Source organism: Macaca nemestrina, chromosome 6 (assembly GCF_043159975.1).
Source record: "Macaca nemestrina isolate mMacNem1 chromosome 6, mMacNem.hap1, whole genome shotgun sequence".
NCBI classification, from domain to species: Eukaryota; Metazoa; Chordata; class Mammalia; order Primates; family Cercopithecidae; genus Macaca; species Macaca nemestrina.
In genome coordinates, this window is record NC_092130.1 from 13,907,006 (window position 1) to 13,929,011 (window position 22,006).

Sequence of the window (22,006 nt, forward strand, 5' to 3'; positions counted from 1 at the left end):
ACAAGACTCTGTCTCAAAAAAATTAATTAATTAAATTTTAAAAAAAAGTCTTTATGCCACACATACTTTCTGTAACCTGATTTTACATAAGTCATATGGAAGTGAATTATTTGTAAACTCCATTTCAAATCAAGAGCACTTGTACATCAGCTTACATTACCCACTGTCTTTGATCCAGATTAGACTACTACCCGATGTGCTGCACCCATACTGAAAAACTTTTAAATATAGAAAAATTGAGAGAAGGAAAAGAAGAAGGGAAAGAAAAATAACCCATATGAATTGTAAAGATTTCGCTACAATTCAGTAATTTTAAAAATAGGTCATTTGACTGAATTCTAATTTTTAAAGCATTTTATTACATTGTATATGCATGCTTTAAAATTATTCACTTGCTATAACATAATTCATTGATTTCCAAGAGGACTAAATCCTAAGAGAGAAACTCCTTTTGTTTTCTCTATAATTACAACAGAAAATTTGACATGGATATTGAAAAGTCAAGGAGAAATTTCTAAGAAGATTGTAGAGCTTATGATACAATGCTTCATCTGTATCTTGAGGCTAAAAATATTGGGTATTAAGAATAACTTTGTCAACCTATCTGAACTCTACTTGGCAAAAATAGAAGATCATTTGAAAGTCCATGCATATTCAAACTCAGAAAAAAAATCTTACTTGAGAATAAATGTTCATAACTTCTTAACTTCCAGACTGAACATTCAGTTGAATTGGACAGTTCTTACAAGCATTGTTTTTTATTTTTGGTTTAAGATCATTTGCTTCCATTGGTCACAATACCTTAGTTAGACACAGGTATTTTAATATTTAAATATTGTGTATGTATGTGTTTTAACTTTTAAAATAATCTATAATTTTTAGCTTTTAGACCAGAATATGTTTCAAAAATATCAATTTTATAGGCATTCACCAAATCCATTTCCAAAGAAAGAATATGGACAAATGAACATACAAGATCATTTCCAGGAGCAGTGCAACCTCAACAGTTAATGATTTAAGTACATAGTCATATAACATTTGAATTTGAGAAACTATTTAAGTGATAATTTTAATTTGGATTAAGACAAAACAAATTTAAGAATAAGGATGTTTATACTATAGTTATAAAAAGATATTTGAAAAAGCTGTTAATATAAAATATATTTACTTTGAACTATAGTAATCTGTGTGTGTGTATACATGTATATAAAGAATGTATCATCTATTGTACTGAAAGCATGGTAATATTTTCAGGACATGGGTTATCCCCTTCTTCGCTTATAAATTTAACTTACCCCATTCACACTCAAATTGGCTTTCTAAAAAAAAAAAAGAAAAGAAAACAACTAATTTTTCAAATGGTGGTTATTCAAATCTCTATTACGAATATATGTATTTTCAGTTTACAAGAATATGTACACTGGTTATTGGTGCATGTGTGTGTGTGTGTGAAAAACAACTAATCTTAAAGTTTCTATACAGTCTCTGAGTTTCTAAATCCTACTAACCATCCAAGTTTTAAAAAAATGCTCCTGACACATGCATACACACATTTTATACCATCCTGAGCTTCCTAAAATTCATGTTTTGGTTTTCATCCATAAACAAATGCCAACTGTCTATGTGACATCAATGCACCTAGCTAATATAATGAGGAAATAATCAGTCAAAATGATAAGCTATTGAATTTTTCTTGTATTTTAAATAAAAGATGGAGAAAAATTTTCTTAACTAAAAATAAGACAAGATGCCATGGGATGAAGTAAGTCACCACCTAGAGCAAATCTAAAGAAGAAGAATTCGGGAGAACAATCACTAGGGAAGAAGCCAAAAAAAAAAAAAAAAAAAAAAAAAAGGAAGGCAGGGAAACCTCAAACAGAATGAAAAGCAAAATGAGTTTGATGGCTTTAAATAAATGTAAAGGAAATAGTGGGAGGAAAAGGAAAACTTCAATAGTGGAAGCATAAGACTGTCTCAGAAAGTGACAGAACTTAATCCTATCAACATCTCATTTGCATATCCATAGTAAAAAATAACAATGGTATTTTTGTGACCAAAAATATATGCAAAGCAGTCATTGTGATAGTTCAGTAGCTATTTTTGAAATGGAAATTTTCTTACAATTTGAAACAGCTCATTCTTCAAAACACCAAAAGGCATCAGCGTCTACTTTAGACTACAGAGCATTTTTTCAATGTGATATGCTGGATTTAACCGTGGTATTCCCTCTTGAGGCAAAATTTACCCCTGTCTGTAAAAAATTGATAGATTTTTTTCTTCTTGTTTTTGAGATTGCTATAAACATCTGAAGCAGCTAATTAAAAAAAAAAAAAAAAAAAAACTGCATCAGTGCAATGAAGTGATACACCTATGTCAGTTTGCTGCTTATTGCAATAAAAATTTTTTTGCAAGCCCTGGGAAAAAAAATTATATCTCAAGTGGAAAAGAGAAGTAATTTTACCATCAGTACCACAAAAAAATCTCGGATTGTTTATTAGTTCTGACCTCCTTCATTGATGGCTGTATAAACTCATATTTCTGCCATTGATTCTGTTCTTCTGTTCAGCACTAACATTTTAATAAGAAAAAATGTTAAATATCAAAGTAATAGATGAGCATTCCTCTAAAAGCCAATTTCATTAAATACCATCGGTATTAATCTTTCTAAATCTTAATTACAGCCTTTTGACATATTACCCCCTATTTGACCTTTTCTGCTCAATTCCAGTAAAGATCTGTAGGACAGACAGGGATACCAGCCCATGCAAACCTACAGAAATGCATCATTTTAATACTACTGAGCAAATGGGGATGGTGACCCAAATTATATTTTATTCAGGAGTCAACGAGACCACATTTTTCTACGTGAGCAAACAAGTTCTGACTTTTCCTGCTTCACGATTAAGACATCTAAAAAGAGAGGCCCATAAATCTGAGCAGATAAAGTTCTGAAAACTGAGACTTTAAGGGAAAAAAAAAAAAAAAAAAGGTATTGCCAAAAGAACAAAACTTCCTAAACAAGATATGTTCCATGAAATTTAGAAACAATTAGTAATGGCAGGCTGTAATTGAACAACTCGAAGTTCAGTTGAAAATAGTAAGAGCTGGCAGTTCCAAGATTAAAAAAGTAATGATTCTGCTATTAAGCCACATTTGCACCAATCAATAGCTCAAAAGCATCCTTATTTTGTGAGATTCATTGAATAAGCACAAGTAAAATATTTGAGGAAAGGGGGCTTAGGTAATTTGCCCCTAGAAACATGTACAACCAGGCACCAGATATTTGAATAGCAATTCATTTAGTTACACGATCTTTTCCCATCATTTTTCTCATTTTTATTGATGCCTTTATCCCTTTTATGTCCCACACACTTCAATTTAGTTTATTTATTTTTATCTAAAAAATCTTTACTCCCTCCACCCCTTTTCCTTATCCATTTTGTTTTGTTTTCCTGTTATACCATCTTCATGTCATTAGGTCTACTGGTCTGTCTCCTCATTTATCCTTTATTGGAAAGTGGGAAAAATAAATCCCAAAAGTTAACAAGGAATTTTGAAAATTTTCTTCATGATGACTTTACTAAGGTATACCTTTACATTTTAAATATAAGATGGACTACATTGCAATAATAGATTATTATTATTATTGTGGAGACTATCACAGCCTTACAGTTTCAGAGCACATCATCAATATAAGCCCTTTTTTAAAAAGGGACACAAAATTTAGAACGTCTGGGAGAAAGCCTGTGTTTCCAGATGTTTAAAATGAACCTATGGGGATATTTAAAAGATGATTATGATAGTGTATTTTAAACAAAAGAGTGATTGATGAACTTCTTGCTTTCTTATAGGAGATGGTCAAAGAAAGTCTGCCAAGAAAGAGTAAAAATCTATAGCCTCGGGAATTTGAAACTTACAAGGTTGTTTCTGCCAGCCTGCTTTAAGGAGACCAAAGGCCATGATACAGTGTTGTGTTGGAGAAATGTTTCTTTCCCTTTGCAACATCATGTCAGTCTTTAATTCTAATCCACCCCAGCCTTAGAAACTGACAAGGTAAGTAAGAAATGTAGGGTGAACAAGTAGGTAGCTCCATGTCTGCTTTCTGTAACCTGAAAAATTACTTCCTCCCTCAATGTTTAAGTACATCTTATTCTCACAGTGGCATCCTCAATGTATGAAATTTTGCCATTATAATTCATTTGTTATGCTGCTTCTTTAAGCTAACTTCCTGCATTGTCTTTTCAAAAGAAGATATTCTGCAGATTATACATTAAGTATCATAAACTTGGATATAACATTTGATTATCACAATCTATTAGCTATTGTTTATTGAGGCTAATTTTGTGCTAGACATATATTTTGTTAAACATTTTACAAATATTATCTCATTTAATTTAACAATACTTCTAAGAAGGGAAAGGAACAGTCTACTATTAACTTCTATACTGTTTACACGGTGAGGCTTAGAAAGCATGTATTAATTCTCCCATCTAACACAGCTTTTAGGGACAGAGCCAGAATCTGAGCCCAGGTCTGCTGGTCCCCACAATTCACGTGGTAAAGCTAATCGCTACAGTCTACTGACTTTCCTGTTATTTAGGTTGATTTCTTACCAACCTGGAGACCCAGTCCCCATAAAACATTTATTTGGGGTCACTGAACTGCTGATCTGGTTGCCATGTCTGGCTGGCATCTGGGGTGTTTTGGAGGGAGGTCATTTCAGAGGGGATTGTTTCTAGAGGGAGGGATTGCTGAAGAAGCAAGCAGAGCTGGAAAATGAGTTTCAGAAAATTCCCCAGGATCCACTGGGATGAAAAGCACAGGAGGCAATTTTCTATGTGCACACGCAGTCCAAATTCTTCTTGTTAGGTCTGACATGGAGCACTATTTCCATAATGCACATTAATAAGGCAATTTTCTTAGAAAAATAAACGGAGCTGCTTGCATGGCTTATTCAACTCAATTTCCATGGGAATTCAGTGCTTTGGTGCACTATGAAGAAGGATGGAACCCTTCCACAGCAGGGCTCTTAACTCGGAGGTTCACTGCTGACCTTTAACATATATTTTTATAACTTCCCTTACATCTACAGTGTGGAGAAAACAACTTTCCTGCTCTTCAGTTCTCCAGGGCTTATGTGCTCATGTTGCGCTAGTCATGTTGCATTAGATGTTGTAACTAAGAGGAACTTAGGTGATGCATCATAATGAGATATCCTAGAAGGAGAATTCGAAATTAGGGAATGACAGGTGGATGGCAAAGAATCGGCGCCTTGAAATTACAAACAAATGACTTTCATGGAGATACCTTCCCCTTACCGCACGATGCTGAGCCCACACCGTTTTGATTTCATTCTAAGCATAATTCCTGGTCTCAGGAAGATACTTTATTAGGCACAGAGTGTATATAAAGATGAACTCAACATGATCCTTGTCCTCTCAGGGCTAGTAATCAAGTGGAAGGGAAAGATGTGCACACAAAAGTGGCATAGTAATTATCAATAGTGAATCAGAGCATGGGTTTGGATTCCAATGAACTTGGAGAAGTGTCACGGCTCTGAATTTAGTAGCTGAGACCTTGATCTAATTATTTACTTTTTTTTTATGTTTCAGTTTCCTTATCTGTAAGATGACTATAATAATATTACTTATTTTATAGGGTTGTCTTGATCAGAACTGAGCACAATGTCTGATTCACAGTAATCATTTTGTGAACTTAGACTAATAGTGTTAGAAATAATATTGGTAAGAATACTGAAAGGTGGTCTGTGGTCAGTACCTTAAATGAAGGCATTGTAAAGGATTGTTAGTATCGAGAGGAATAACTCTTAATTCAATCAGCAAAATCTTTATGGATTACAAGGTAGTACTTAAAATGGGACAAAAAGAGAAGGGGTAGTTGAATAGAAATAAATAATATAAATAATCAACATGCCCAAGGAAAAAAAAGTCATAGAAATAAAAGATATGTCCATAGAAGAATCAAATAGTCTGATTTGAGTAGGGTATGGGAATGTGGGTAAGATTATAAATTTAGGCACTGGGTTCTTTCCCTAAGTAAGCCAGTCCTTTTTTGCAGGATATGAATAGCAATATTGCAAAATAGAATCTGTGATCAGTTGGAAAAATGTTGGATTAAGTAATGTTAGCAGATGTTTTAGCCACAGGACTTTTCATAGCCCTTAAAAAGCCAGTGCTCAGCTGGGCACGGTGGCTCACGTCTGTAATCCCAGCACTTTGGGAGGCTGAGGCGGGTGGATCACGAGGTCAGGAGTTCAAGATCAGCCTGGCCAGGATGGTGAAACCCCGTCTCTACTAAAAATACAAAAAAATTAGCCAGGCATGGTGGCGGGCACCTGTAATCCCAGCTACTCAGGAGGCTGAGGCACAGAATTGCTTGAACCCAGGAGGCAGAGATTGCAGTGAGCCGAGATCGTGCGATTGCACTCCAGCCTGGTGTCACAGCGAGACTCCATCTCAAACAACAACAACAACAACAACAAACAGCCAGTGCTCCTGGATTGGGGATGCAGTATGCAATGGCTTGTTTTAACATACCATGGAACATTTTCCCATGGTCTGCCCATTTATGGAATATAATTTAGAGAATACTCTTCTATATACAATGGAAGAGCTTTAAGAGATTTGGAGCACAACAATGGCAATTATTTGGTTTCATATGTAACAAGCTTTTTGAGAAATCTGCAACTCATTCGTGTATAAAATGACATGATTTTTTTTTCTCCAATTGTTGATTTCAACTCTTAACTGTCAAGTCTCCTTTTCAGGTTATTTAACACTATCTGTGCAGTTTTATAACATTCTGGACAAGCTTTAATACTACTACTTTGGGCAATCCAACTTAAAATTCTAATCTCTAATTTGAATCAAAGCTTGATGTTCTCATTCTTGTAGCTCAAATGCTTTCAATGTGTTAGGATGAGGAGAAGTAGAGAAAAGTCAATTCTTGTCTCCTGATTCCTAAGGCGGTAGCCCCATCATTTTATTGGCTAATACCAAACATCAGTACTCCTGTGTGGCAGGCATCCCTAATGTGATTTTCGTAAGCACGTGCATGTGGATTCTTCAGAGGATCCCACGGAGTCTCCCCATTTGCCTGATCCCTTGACATGGGAGCTTCCATTTCATCATCACCCCTCCACTCCTCCATCTCCCAACACAGGAAGGGGAACCAAAACGATGGCCTGAGGCAGTTCCTTGCCTGGTGTTTACTTGACATATTGAACAGTCAGATGCTTGCTAAGACAGCATTATGCTGACTGTTCAAGTGTACTGCACCTGAAATAGCTTATGAGTTATCTTTCCTCCACTCAGATTGGCCTGGGTACGAACCAGAAAGAAAATTTATTTTCTTTTCTTTTTCTCTCTCTTTTTTTATTTTTTTTTTTGAGGAGTCTCACTCTGTATTCCAAGCTGGAGTGCAGTGGCATGATTTTGGCTCACTGCAACCTCCGCCTCCCGGGTCCTGGTTCAAGCAATTCTCCTGCCTCGGCCTCCCAACTAGCTGGGATTACAGGCACGTGCCACCATGCCCAGCTAATTTTTGTATTTTTAGTAGAGACAGGATTTCACCACGTTGGCCAGGCTGGTCTTGAACTCCTGACCTCGTGATCCACCCACCTTAGCCTCCCAAAGTGTTAGGATTACAGGCGTGAGCCACCACCGCGCCTGGCCCAGCAAGCAAATTTCTAAGCAGACATCCAACCAGGGAACAGAAGGAATGTTAGTTTCTCCTTCTCATTGGTACCTCCAGTCATTATGAGCCATTTACCTAGAGTCACCCTTCGCACACCTCAAGCACAAATCTACTTGGCTTTTTAAGGAAAAAGCACCCTGTAAAGAGAAGAGGAAAATAGCTCACCATCAATATTTCACTCCCAACAAGCCCTATGACTCAGGTGTTCAACTTCTCCCCTATTCACTTTCTATATCTGCTGAGGGTAAGAAAGGGGCTGACAGGGACTGGAAAAGTACAAGTTATGTTTAGTTTGATTAACCCTGAGTTTTCTGACCCCGTGGGTTATAGACTCCTTAGCAACATTTTTTAAATACACAAAGTACACAAATCTTAGGGTTCCAATTCAGATTCTGTCCTCAGTCACAACTCCTCAATAACTGAAACTGTCCTAGTCAACATTCAGCTACAAATGCTAGTTTTTAATTTGACTTTACACACAGACGCGCACACACACACGTTTGTGTATAGCCACATGGAGCTGAAGGGCAGTGAGCTTTGATAGACACATGATAGACATATGGTGTGAGTGAGAAACAAACTTTTGCTGTTACACGCACTTAAGATATTGGAGCTTATTTCTTCCTATGCATAACATAGGCTATCATGGCCAATGTAGATTTTTGGAGAAAAATAAAATAGGGAAGATAGATAGGGAGTGCTACAGTGGGAGGGGAGTGGTATTTTGGTTTATAATAGAGAAATCAGAAGAGCTCTTACGGAAGTGTCTTTTGATCTAAGACCCAATGAGGGAACAATTATGCCTGAATGTTAGATGGTTGCGATTTGCATTTTCCAGTCCCCAGTTTGTCCATCAGGAAATTCAGCTGAGTTCTTGACCCAAGTTACCACGAAATACTTTTGTAGCCTTCCAGTAATTTCCTATTTTGTGCCTAATCTGATTTGAATACATTTTGTTTCTAGCACCATAACCTGTCCTGTCCTTTTATTTCTTACAAATAAAGGACCATGACCAAGAATAGAAAACTTTGGATTGCAGCTATTCCAGTATCTGCCATGATGTTATTGTGATTACATGTGGGTGTGAATTTATTGTCCATCCTGCTGCACTGGTCCCTGAGAAATCCTGCTGAGGCTGAGGCTGAAACTGAGATGGAAGCCTTCTGCCTCCTGTGATTTCTAATCCTGCAAACATGAAAACTTGCTGTAAAGTAGAAATTCCAAACGACAGAAGAAATAGCTATAATTGGTGAAAAATAACACTAAGACCCTAGATACAAATAAGTATTCTTAATGTGAAATAACCATTAAAAGCTAAGGGTCTCTTTATAATGTATCCCACATTGACAGACAGCTTTGTGAAAGAAAAGGTTGTTTTAGTGTGAGCACAGTGGAAGACACTCTGTAAACAATCAATAATTGTGGAATGAATGTTAAAAATCAGCCTTTTCTGCTCTTCCTGGTAGACAAGAGCTTTTGTTTTTATTTCATTTCCTATGTATTTGCTAGTTCTTTGTTGTTTTTTTGTTTTTTTTTTTTTTCTGCCCACAATTCATTTCTCTTAAAGAAGGAAAATGAATGTAAGAGTATACGGATCTCCTACGGGAATGCCTCAGAGTCTCCGCAGGTAGAGGTGTGGGTCATGACACCACAGGTCTCAGTCCTCAGTGATAAACATGAGGAGAAACAAGAGACCCAAGACTAGTCACACCGTGTCTCTTGAACTTGTGAATTTCCAGCAGAATAACATGAAAAAGGGAAATCATTGGAGTGGATTCCTTCCTGTACTGTTACCCTGCTGTGATAATCCTTTAAATCCTGGTTTCTAGGTGCATCTGGGTTGTCCTGGTTCCTGTGTGTTCCCGTGTTCTATTGTTTGGCATTTTCTATCTCTTCTTCTTCTTCTTCTTCTTTTTTTTTTTTTTTTTTTTTGAGACGGAGTCTTGCTTTGTTGTCAGGCAGGAGTGCAGTGGTGCCATCTCAGTTCACTGCAACCTCCGCCTCCTGGGTTCAAGTGATTGTTCTGCCTCAGCCTCCCAAGTAGCTGGGACTACAGGCACATGCCACCACACCGAGCTAATTTTTGTATTTTTAGTAGAGATGGGGTTTCACCATGTTGGCCAGATGGTCTCGATCTCCTGACCTCGTGATCCACCTGCCTCGGCCTGCCAAAGTGCTGGGATTACAGGCACAAGTCACTGTGCCCGGTCTCTAGCTCTTCTTTTAATTCTACCCCATACTCACCAACAAAATAAACAAAACAAAAATCTAAAACAAAAGCAAAACAACAACAAAACCCATCTTTGTATTTTCAATTTTCTTGAAACATAAGACGCTTAAGAGGTACACCTTTGAAGAGAAGCTTTCCGAAATATCTTGAAGATGGTGACCATTTGTGATGGCCATGCTTTACTGGTCAAGCTGGCGTTCTTCATCTACTTCCCTAACTTGAGACTCTTAAACCTATTATTCTAATCCTTTCCAAGACTGCAGGGCTCTTCTTCCTTAGGAGATCTGGGGGTTGCTGTCACTTTGTCACCAATGCCTGGCTTTGAACTTTTCTGTTACTGAGTGCCCATATTGCATCTTCAGTGCAGATGTCATCAATAAACTAATTGAAATAAAATTCTGATATTTAAAGTATTAAAATGCTACATGGTCCTCTGGAAGATTATAGGGCAATATTGATAAGTTGCTACACTCTGTTCCTAAGACCCAAGGCCAGGTCAGCGACATTTGCTTAAGAGTCCCTGATAATATGACAACCCTCTGCTTCCATCTGCTGTTACAAGATGCCCTGTTTATAAAATGGGCCTATTTTTAAAATGAGGCTGTTTATAAAATGAAGCACAAATGGTTTTCCTTAAAAATCACCTCTTTTTTTTCTCATCTTTTCATAAAGATAGTGGGAAGAGGCACATGGGCTGCTTTATGTTGGAGGTGGAGACAGAAACATCTTCATTTATAGCTTTAGCCAAGTATCATGAGAGGCACATTTAGATTATACAGAACATGCCTGGGAGCTCTCAGTCCAATACCTACATCCCTGAGACAGTCTTTGGAACCATACAATCACAGAAGTTTATGATTTAAGCAGCCTTGAAGGCTCCCACTTCAAATTTTCACCTGTGCATTCCATAGCTCACCTATTAAATGGTCAGCACATAAGGCATCCCACCTCTCCTTGCTTATCTCTGATGGTGGGGAATCATTCACATAGGCAGGCTGTCCATTTCACCTTTAGACCGGTCCTCTTTAAAATGTTCTAGTTTAATTTGGAATCCATCTCTATAATTTTTACTTAGTGTCTGGGATCTACTCTAAAGTAACACAGAACTCTCTGTACTATTTAGACTCAGACAAAATCTACTAGATTCTCTTGAAAGCCTAAATGGTAAGTTCCTAATAGCCCAAATAAACTAATTAGAAATTGCAATTTAATTACACATTAATTACACACCATTTTCTTTTTAATTAGTGTCACTTAAGGTGAACTGTGACTACAAATTTGTTTCTATTGATTGTGATGGTAATAAAGCCAGACTTAGAGTAATACCTTTTTTTCTTTCTTTTTTAAAAAACATTGTTCAATGGATTAATGTGGTTTTTACATTCTTTGCCTCCTTTCCTAGGGTATTGTACCAAGTGGATTAGAACTTCAAATGCTACAAAGATACAAAAGTGCTTTATTGAAAAATCCAAGACAGGTAATTATCACCCAGGTTTTTCAACGATTTTTTTTTTTTTTGATGTTTAGGTGGAGCTTTGTGCAATAATGTTTTAAAGAAAGAATAAAAAATATTTTCAGTGGATATATAATAGTCTTCAATGTCTCATCTATTGGTTTTCTTTAGATGTTTAAAACCTCAGTATGAGTTAAATTTTATGAAATGGGGTCACTGACATCTGCAAAAGTACAACAAAAATATATACTGAATATCCTGTGGACTGAAACACATAATTGTCTAATGAAAAGGTTATCCACTGTGTTAAGTCCATCACTGGCGGAAAATTTCTATTACTTCTAAGAGAACAGATTTGACTGTATCTTCAAAGAGCTCAAATTTTATGTTGACTGGAATTTGTCCATGGGTATTACTACGTTCTATTACCAGCTTATGGTATCTAATTTAGAAAGTCAATTTACATGCAAAGCTTTTTGTATTATTTGTGCTACTTAAATTCATCACAATACATTTATATCTCCTTTGTGAAATCACTTCCTGTCTCCAAGCTATTCAACACATAACTTTTTAAACAAAAGAAGCTAATTTAAAGATTTTTCCAATAATTCTAATTCAGTAACTGGGTTCATAAAACCTTAAAAAATATTCCTTTCTAGTAGAATATATTCACAAGTTGGAAAAGATCATTCATTTAAAACCACTGTCAATACAATATAATATTTTCTGGCATGGTGAATAGCTATTACCATAGCTATCCAGAAAGGGGTTAGGGGCCTGAGGAGGCCGAGTGCAGTGGCTCATGCCTGTAATCCTAGCAATTTGGGAGGCTGAGGCAGGTGGATTGCCTGAGCTCAGGAGTTCAAGACTAGCCTGGGCAAAATGGTGAAGCCCTGTCTCTACTAAAATACAACAAATTAGCCAGGTGTGAGCATCTGCCTGTAATCCTAGCTACTTGGGCGACTGAGGTGGGAGAACTGCTGGAACCTGGGAGGTGGTGGTTGCAGTGAGCCGAGATCGCACCACTGCACTCCAGCCTGGGCGACACAGCGAGACCAAAAAAAAAAAAAAAAAAAAAAAAGAGAGAGAGAGAGAGAGAGAAATCAGAGGAAACTGACTTTTTTTTTTGTTTCTTTAAAGAGGAAGTTGCAGGGAGCATGAAATTAGCAGTGCCTAAAGAAAATTTTCACTCTTTGGTCCTGACATGGAGAAGAGTTTTTTTTTTTAATATCTAAACAATGGATGTATGTGTCTATCCTCTTGTCCTTCTCTGGCCACCCTCCCCAACCTGTACCACAGCTGCCATAATGACCTTCTTCTTTGTCTCCATCTCCGACTTCATTTCTCATGTTAGCAGCTTTTATGAATGGATTCCACTCAGTGATTTCATTTGTAATAGTATAAGCCTCAAAAAAAATCATCCACAAATGGTATTTCATAAAAGGCAGCTCTGGTTACCATACAAAGTCCATCTATTCTTTTTTAAATTGATTAAAATATTATTTGAAATAAAAGCACAATGAACATAAGTTTCAGAAGACCCTGCAGAAACTTGAAGTGATATTCTACAAGTTCTAGTTTTCATCACATGAGCAAATGTTCAGAGCGTTTAGGGGAAAGGTAGAACACTGCAAATGTGTTGTGAGTTTGAACAAATACTGACAGGGACAGGAGGAAGGGAAATTCTGGGAAGAAGAAGGAGGGTCCCCATTGACGGCCCCATCCTCAAGCCAAAAAGCCTGAGACTTCAGCCTAAAGTGAGAACTTACATCCCTGTTTTTGTGCTCAAATGTTTCCTTTTCCAAAACCACCCATGGCCCCACCCTACCCCATCCTGTGCCTATAAAAACCCCAGACCCAGCTGGCAGAGAGAGGAGAAGCAGCTGGAGGTCAGAACTATGATTGAACATCAGAGAGAAGCAACTTGACTTCAGAGGGACAGCTTGATGGCGTAACTTTGGAGAAGAATCCAGCCAGAGATGGCCAGACATCAGGGGAAGATTACCAACCTGCCCCATCCCTTTTTCACTGATAGCCACTTTTATCAGCAATGAAATCCCCTCCTTTTACCATCCTTCAATTTGTTCATGCAACCTCATTTCTCCTGGATGCCAGACAAGAGCTTGGGAATCATGAGTGCAGATACAAAAAGGCTGTCACACACATTTGCCCTTTGCCCTTGCTGGTGGAAGGCAACTGCCTCATAGGAAAAGGCAGAGGGTCAACTGAGCTGTTAATATTTAAGCCATCATGGACAGCAGACCTAAAACAGCACTGTAACACTCCCTCTGGGGCTTCAGGGGTCATGAGCACCCCCCTTAGATGCTGCCATGGGCCCTGCATGGACTTTACTCCTGCCAGCACCCAAAAGCATTTACCCTGGCTCCTGTACCCACTCACCTGCGTGTTCCTGCCCACAAAGGGGTGGAGCGCAGGGGGTCTGAGTGAGTGGAATTTGTTCTGGTCAGTGCCAAAGTGGCTGGCTAGTTCCAGCACCCATGCACTTCAGTTCCCACCTTGTTTGCTGGCGGGCTCCCTCCCATGAGGAGTTGAGAGCTGCGGGCTGAGTACATGAGGCACCCTCTTCACAAGCCCCATGAAGGGTCAGGGAAATAGCCTGCTTCAGTACTGTTACCTAAAACTTACAGGACACATTTTTCCTGCTATAATGAATGACAGATAATATCAAATGCAGTAATGTCCTGTAAATACCAATAGAATTCAGGAAGTAGAATCAATCTGTTTCACCGAGTATTTTGGGAGTGGGGGGAATGTGTGCATGAGTTTATTAAAAAGCCTCATTACATCAGGGGAAGGTTTCTCTTTCACTTAACTAAATAAAGTTGCAGATGCTCACATGTATATTATATATAACTGTGATCTTTACTGGAGTCAAAACCAATAAATGTGTTTTCAATTTCAAATAAAAATTCCTATTTTTCAATAGGAATTTTATCATTTTTACATCATTTTTAAGAATATTTTTCTAAATAGAGTATCAAGAAAAAACTATTCATTTGGAAACAAATTTCTTGAAATGTCTGGTTTTACAACTTCAGGACCAAAGATGTCATTAGTTTTTTAAGGTACTTTTTAGTGGTCTGAAACTTGAAAACTTGAAACAATATTTAAAATGAAAATATACATAGTAAAGTTCTTGGGTATATTTTTGGTTTGAAAATTATTTTTAGAACCTATGCTAAAGAATAAGGTTTTTCAGCAGCGTATTTTTAAAAATTAAATTCAAATTCACACTTGTATTGATTTATTTGGTGAGTTCAGAAAACTGAGAAGGATGTTGTTTTAAAAAATGAAATGTTTTCCTTAAAATGCCTGATAGTAGTACAAAAATGTATTGAGTTGTAAACCCTGAATATGCAATCGCCATGGGAATCATTTAAACTTATTTCTGCTGTTTCTTTTATTTAATGATTTGGAGTCTGAAAATGAGAATCAGGTATGCCAGTTTGGTTTTTCTCTGAATAACTCACATAACTATAATACAGGAAAACAATTCTGTACTTTTCCAATGATTTGATATGCCTAGTTTAGATCTTATCAAGATGAAACTGATGTGAAACTGAATAGAACTGAAACTAATTGGAAACCTGACTGTCATATGGTGATACACACATTAGGCTCCTTGAATCCTGAAAAGTATCCTTTCATGGACTACAGTTGGCAAGAGATGATTGGGGTAGTTTTAGGAAGTACAGCTCTCAAAGGACCCATAATTAAAACCTTCTCAAATCCTCCCTTTGCTTATAACATAGCATGCTCTGTAGTCAAAGTGATGAAGGCTAAATTTACTTGTAACTCAGTACAAAGTTAGGTAACAAATAATTCTTGCTTTTATATTGTATTAGAACACATCTTTTGCTGATGTTGACTAACATTGAATTAACAAGATAGAGAGAGTTGTCAGTAGTCACAGCACAAGGAAACACATCAGGAATTTATTAGATTTGGATTTATCAGTGCGTAGAAATTCATGATGTTTAACTTAAAGGCAAAAAGAGCAGAACACTTTGAATAATAGCTTGAAGTGGATGATTAGCTAAGGGGATGCAACATTTAATAGCCAAAATAAATTACTATAATTATTTTATTACCTATGCTAACTGATTCCATTGTTTTTATTGAAATAACAGCTCCCTGAGGAAGGGAACGGTGCTTCAATGAATCTCAGCTGTAGGCTTGTATGTTCTCCTACAGCAATCAAAAATGATGAAAAATAGCCTTCATTGATAATACTCTTAATCTCTGCATTTCTGCACTTGGAAAAAATATAACATCCAAATGGAAATATATGGAAATTTCTAGAAGTGTCCGGATAGAAGAGAAAGCCTGTTGAAGACAGTATTTTGTTTTTAGCTCTCGAGCCCTTCATATTTGCACTCTTTTATTGGTTCATGGCATCACCATGTAAGTTTTTTCTTTATTTTCCATTTTATTTTCTGGGAAAGACTTTCTTGAGATTCTGATATGTCCACCTTCTAGTAAAAATGTACACATGTGCTTGCATTCTTGTACATATGTTTCTCAAGGTAGTGGCAAGGAGGTGGAATGAGTCACGGTGCCTGAGGTGTGAAGCCATGGAAGGAAAATATTGTGTATTCCTAGAAAGTCCATTTTACTTGAAGATTTGGAAAAATAGTAAAAGAAAAATTGATGCATTATGGAGTATGTAAACATTTCTATGCATGAAAAAAACGGACTCCAAAATAAATTATGACCTTGTGGCAGACCATCTTTCTTTCTCCTTTCCCAGCTTTTTCCCCTATTTCATCTTTCCTTTCCATTTTTTTTTTTTCTGTCTTTAGGGGCTTTTCATGAAAGAGCTTGATAAAGATTTCCAGCCTACTTCTTCAGTTCCTTCCACATTTTTCATCTTCAGATGAAGATACCAAAGGTCTACTGCCATTGTAGGACACAAATCCACGGAGATCATCCTTAATTTAGGAAAAGTGGAAGGGTTATAGGGCAATACTTTCAGTTCAACTTCAAAAGATTTTGTTTGACCACACTTTTTTTTTCTTTTCTTTTTTTTTTTTTAGTGAAGTGAGGTCAATGTTTACGTTTTTGAATTTAAATATGCCATGCATTTTATGTGGATATTTTCTTTGATTTGATTTTTAAAAATATTGAGGATCAGATATTTAGAATGGTTTCTTCCAAGCCTTTGCCAAAGTCTACCAGTTTAGCATTCATTCATTTACTCATACATTCATTTTTTGAGCAAATATTTACTGAGCTTCATTCTAATATGAATACCACACTAAGTTTTAGAAATACGAAGTTGGCATAGTGGATGCCTGCAAGGAACTCAAAGTCAGGAGGTGAACAAATGAACAACTAGTAATCCCATTAACAAGCACTTTTATAAGAAACATGTACAATGTGAGGCAGGGTGGGGCAGGGCATGGAGAAGAGGTAACTGAAGAGTGCAGGGATGGGGAGGTAGAAGGTGTGTGGGTGAAGGCTGAAAAAAATAGCTGGGAAATGAAGGAAGAAATTCCAAAGATTCTCCTTTTACTTCCTTGAAGAAAGGACAACGGGTTAAATAAAGGATATTGGTTTATATTTATCTTTTAAAATAAGTTGATATTCCATAAGCTGCAATGTTAAATATGCTGGATACTTACGTTGCTCTAAGTAAATTTGGCAGCTGTCTTTGTAGGGTTGTTTGAAGGAAACTGGGAGGAATTATTTACATAAAGAACCAGATTCAAGCAATGCCTCCCACCTGATGGACAAAGGGTCTACAATTCACCCAAGAATCATTTTATTGAGTAATCACATTAGAAGACAGGCCATTGTTTGGTACATTAACTATAGCATCAATGTATTGTGTAATGAAAAGGTAGCTCTTAATTCATCATATTAACCTCCAATGCATCTAGCAAGGTTTCCAGGAAATGGTGGACACAGTACAGTCTTGGAGATGGCTTGAATTTTTTTCTTTTTTCTTTTTTTTTTTTTGGTGATGGAATCTTGCTCTGTCACCCAGGCTGGAGTGCAGTGTCATGGTCTCAGCTCACTGCAACCTCCACCTCCTGGGTTCAAGCAATTCTGCCTTAGCCTCCTGAGTAGCTGGGACTACAGGTGTGTGGCCACCACGCCAGGCTAATTCTTTGTATTTTTAGTAGAGATGAGGTTTCACCATTAGCCAGGATGGTCTCGATCTCCTGACCTTGTGATCCGCCCGCCTCGGCCTCCCAAAATGCTGGCACTATAGGCATGAACCACCATGCCTGCTGATGGCTTGAAATTTTCAAATGTTATTGCTTAATTTGAAATAATATTCCACTTTGTTTCCCTGCATCCCATCTCAACACACATACACACATTCCAGTATAATTATCACCTCTTCAGTGTAGTCTCCACTGACCTCTCTATTTAAAATATGTTCCTATTACTTTATTTTACACTCTGTTTCCTTCATACCAATACAATCATTCATAATTTATTTCATTTATTTGTTTTTATGACTTCCTCCCTAAATTTCAAACTTCATATTCACATGATTATTAAAAAAAATTGTACCAAAGTCCCTAACTGTTCAATGAATGTTTATTGAATGAATGAATATATCAATAAAGGGATGAACAAAGGAATAGAATCTGGAACTGGAGATCTGATGGACTGAGCATGCTAAATTCCACAAATGTTTGGGTAGTTTAAAGCACGGAATAACAATTTAGAGTTGGGAACGGCTTCTTCTCCACTCTAAAGCAGTAAATGTGTGAATTCAAAGCTGTTCTAATTAATATTTCTTCCTCATATTTAGACTGCTGTACTACCTTATGTATTAAAGAATTACATAGACATATTTTAGGATATCTTCATAATGAGATATTTTGTCTTCCCTTCTTCTCTAGAATATGTAGTGTCCATGTCATTGCACTATTCATCTGACCTCTCCATGCTGGGTTCAATTATGAAGATAGTCAGTGTAATGCTTAAGGTATTGAAGAAGGTAGCGTCCCTCAGGACAAATATTATTGAATTAAGAATAAAGTTCATAGAGGCAAATTATTTCTCTCATTTCTGCTGATAATGTCTCCCCACACACACTCATAGAAAACAGATTTTGATGAAGGAAGTTAGGGAAAGAAATCACTGGAAGGAGTCTTCGAAATGAAAGAAGGACTTCTTTTCTCATGTCTTCATTTTTCAGAATAAGCCTAATTTTTCCTAATGGTCACATCACCAAAATCTGCTAAATGTTCATCACTTCAAAGCCCCAAAGTATCAGAGCTACTAAAAAGAATAGTGCTGCCATAGCATCAAAGTAAACTACTGAATTTTAGATTGCAATAGCCAGATGTAAGTTAAGATTTTGTTGAAACAGAACAAACGCTCTGTCAAATGATAACATCGTATTAATTTGAGGGTTTCAGGATAAAAAGGTTGGGCATACAAAGGTAAGTATAGGCCAGGCGTGGTGGCTCATGTGTGTAATCCCAGCACTTTGGGAGACTAAGGGGGGGGGGGGTGGATCACCTGACGTCAGGAGTTCGAGACCAGCCTGGTCAATATGGTGAAACCAGTCTCTACTAAAAATACAAAAAATAAAAATAAAAAATTAGCCAGCTGTAGTGGCAGGTGCCTATAATCCCAGGTACTAAGGAGGCTGAGGCAGGAAAATTGCTTGAACCCAGGGGCCAGAGGTTGCAGTGAGCCGAGATCACACCACTGCAATCCAGCCTGGGCAACAGAGCAAAACTCCATCTCAAAACAAAAAACAAAAACAACAACAACAAAAAACAAAGCTAAGTACAAAGATATCTTGGAAACTGCTTATAAGTTCTTTTTGTTTGATGAAATGGGGTTGACTTTGAGTGACTTTCTTGTTGGTAGAGTTAGAATTCATGATTGAAGCATGATGCATGTCCATGATACACATTTCAACAAATAATTAGCTATCATTTGTTAAACATATAATAGGAGTGTGTTACATGTATTATTTGTTTTCATTCCTAAGGCAGCCCTACTTTATGAAAGATAACTGCGACTCAGAAACACTAAGGGAGGTATAGACATAAATAACTAAAAGAGTTGCAAATGGGATTGAACCCAGGTCTAACTTATTGCAAGATCTATTCTCTTCCCTGTACATTGTTGCTGTCTCTTTTTTGGACTTCAGTGACGACTGTGAATGACCCTAAGCTCATTCTAATTCTGAGGGAGACAAACATGGGTAAAGTGAACCAATAAATCATAATTTCTGTCAATTATGCTACTCAACCAAGGGGATCCTTGTGAAGTTCTGAAAACCAGGCACCAACTGAAAGAGGCAGGCCTCTACTGGTGTATGTGTATTTACCAGTAAAAGGTGATTTACTGGCTGGGTGCGGTGATTCATACCTGTAATCCCAGTACTTTGGGAGGCCAAGGCAGGTGGATCACGAGGGCAGGAGATCGAGACCATCCTGGCTAACATGGTGAAACTCCGTCTTTACTAAAAATACAAAAAATTAGCCAGATATGGTGGCGGGTGCTTGTAGTCCCAGCTACTCAGGAGGCTGAGGCAGGAGAATGGCGCGAGCCCAGGAGGCAGAGCTTTCAGTGAGCCGAGATCGCGCCACTGCACTCCAGCCTGGGCAAAAGAGCAAGATGCCATCTCACACACACAAAAAAAGGTGATTTACTAGACAGGTCATCAAAGTCCAAGGAATGGGCCAAGTCTGTAGATCATCAAAATGAAGTACCTTGGACATATGGGAAACGCCTTGTGGACAATATGTTACAAAAGAAAGAAGTGAGAGAGAGGCTTGGAAGGGAGAGAGAAGAAATAATAATAAGACAAGTAATTTATAATCCTATCAAAAATTCTGTAAGGTAGGAATTATTACCTTTATTTCACACCAGAGAAAACTAAGGCACAAAGGGTAAAGTGGCTTGTCCAAGTAGAACATATTATTTAGTAGGAGAATTGGAAATCATAATTGTAATTCTTTTTCTACTGCTTCGAATTTTGCTAGTTATTATTTTTGGTCTGTAGTTGATTGGGTTTAAGTAATTAATTTGCCATCCTTAAATCAGTATTGTACTTTTTAGTACACGTAGGGAAAACAGAAAAGAAAGAGAATACTGACAGATTACTTTTTAAGGCAGGGTTTTTCAAACCAGACACTATTGGTACTCTGGGTCAGCTTATTCTATGTTGTGGGGGACTGGCCTATGTATTCTAGGATTACTGGCAGCACCCCTGGCCTCTATTAACTAGTTGCCAGTAGCACTGTACTCCCAGTTTCAACAATGACGAATGTCTCCAGATATTGCCATATGTCCCTTGCAAGGCAAAATTCTCTTCTCTCCATTTGAGAATCATTGCTATAAAACAGACAAGGAATAAAGTTATGAGCCTACACTTCCGGCATCCAAATTGTAGTTCTGCTTGATGATTTGTGATCTCTGTAAACTTCAGAAACTTTTGAACTTATCTGAGATCCAGAGACTTTATTTAAAAAAAAAAAGAGAGAGAGAAAATTATGATTATTTATTTTATATAATCATTAGAATGCCGTAAAATAATTGTGTGGCTTGATGTGGAAATGTTCTACATATGTAATAAGTGCTACTAATATAAATAAGCATTATTCTTATTTGCTTGTGGGGATAAAAATGGAAAACAAAAGAAAATAAAAATCAGAGAACAGGGCTTAAATCATTTTAATGAATATACCTTGTTTCTTGAAGAGTATCAGAAATCATAGATAAAGGGGTGCTAACTCATAACTGAGACAATTGCTTCTTAAAACTGCCTTATAAGAAAACCTGGTAACTGTAATGAAGCTATTTTGGTAACCCTTAAAGTTGTTAGTTTCCATCCTATAAGTGAGACAAGAGAGTCCATTTCACTTTCAAATATGTCAAACAATAAAGAAAGTCTGGTTCTTCTGGAACTGTAAAGCAAACCCTGGACTTGATTGAGTTAATTTCAGATCTGTCAAGAATTAGCTAAGTGACCCTGAGCAAGTCATTTCATTTTTCTGAATTTCAATTTTGTTATTTGTTCAACGGTAAGCAAATTAAATTAACTAATTTGCAATCTAGTTGGGAGCACTCAGTGAGATAATGTATGTGAAATAGAAATGATAACACTTACAAGTATAAAGTGCAGCACCAAACCCAGAAATATTACTAGAGTTGTCTTTCAACATACAAAAGCAAAAATATTTCAGAAACAGCTACTTCAAACAATGAGCTACTTCTATTTTTTCCAAAACTCTAAATCATACAATGTGCTCCACACAGGCCTGAAGAGACTAGATTTAGAGAGAAAATGGATGAATTGACTCACTTTACAAACAGGAAACTCTTGTCAAACAATCCTCTAGTTATTCAAACCATATCACAAATCATTTCAAATATCCAGAAATCAATAACTGTAAACATTTTATTATGATTTCTCTACATTGTTATTTTGCAAAATAAAAGTTGTAGAGCAGAAAGGAATAATTTTACCCAATCCCTCCTTGAGTTTTAATGATAATTCTGAAAATTAGTCAGGTTTATATGCTCCAGAAACATAAGCAAATTGTTAATAGAGGGGAGTTTGTTAATTAAAATTCCCAGAGGCAGAAGAATACCTGTAACAA

General features: G+C 37.0%; 1 protein-coding gene and 1 long non-coding RNA gene across 9 annotated transcripts in view; one reads left to right on the forward strand and one right to left on the reverse strand.

Annotated features, from left to right (window-relative positions):
* Positions 1–22,006, reverse strand: part of LOC105480824 (teneurin transmembrane protein 2) — a 3,943,693-nt gene that overhangs the window by 1,731,852 nt on the left and 2,189,835 nt on the right. The window lies entirely within an intron of this gene.
* LOC139363559 (uncharacterized) lies at positions 3,957–15,684 on the forward strand. The gene is made up of 3 exons (XR_011624203.1): positions 3,957–4,053; positions 11,349–11,423; positions 15,551–15,684. It is a non-coding gene; the product is annotated as an uncharacterized lncRNA (long non-coding RNA).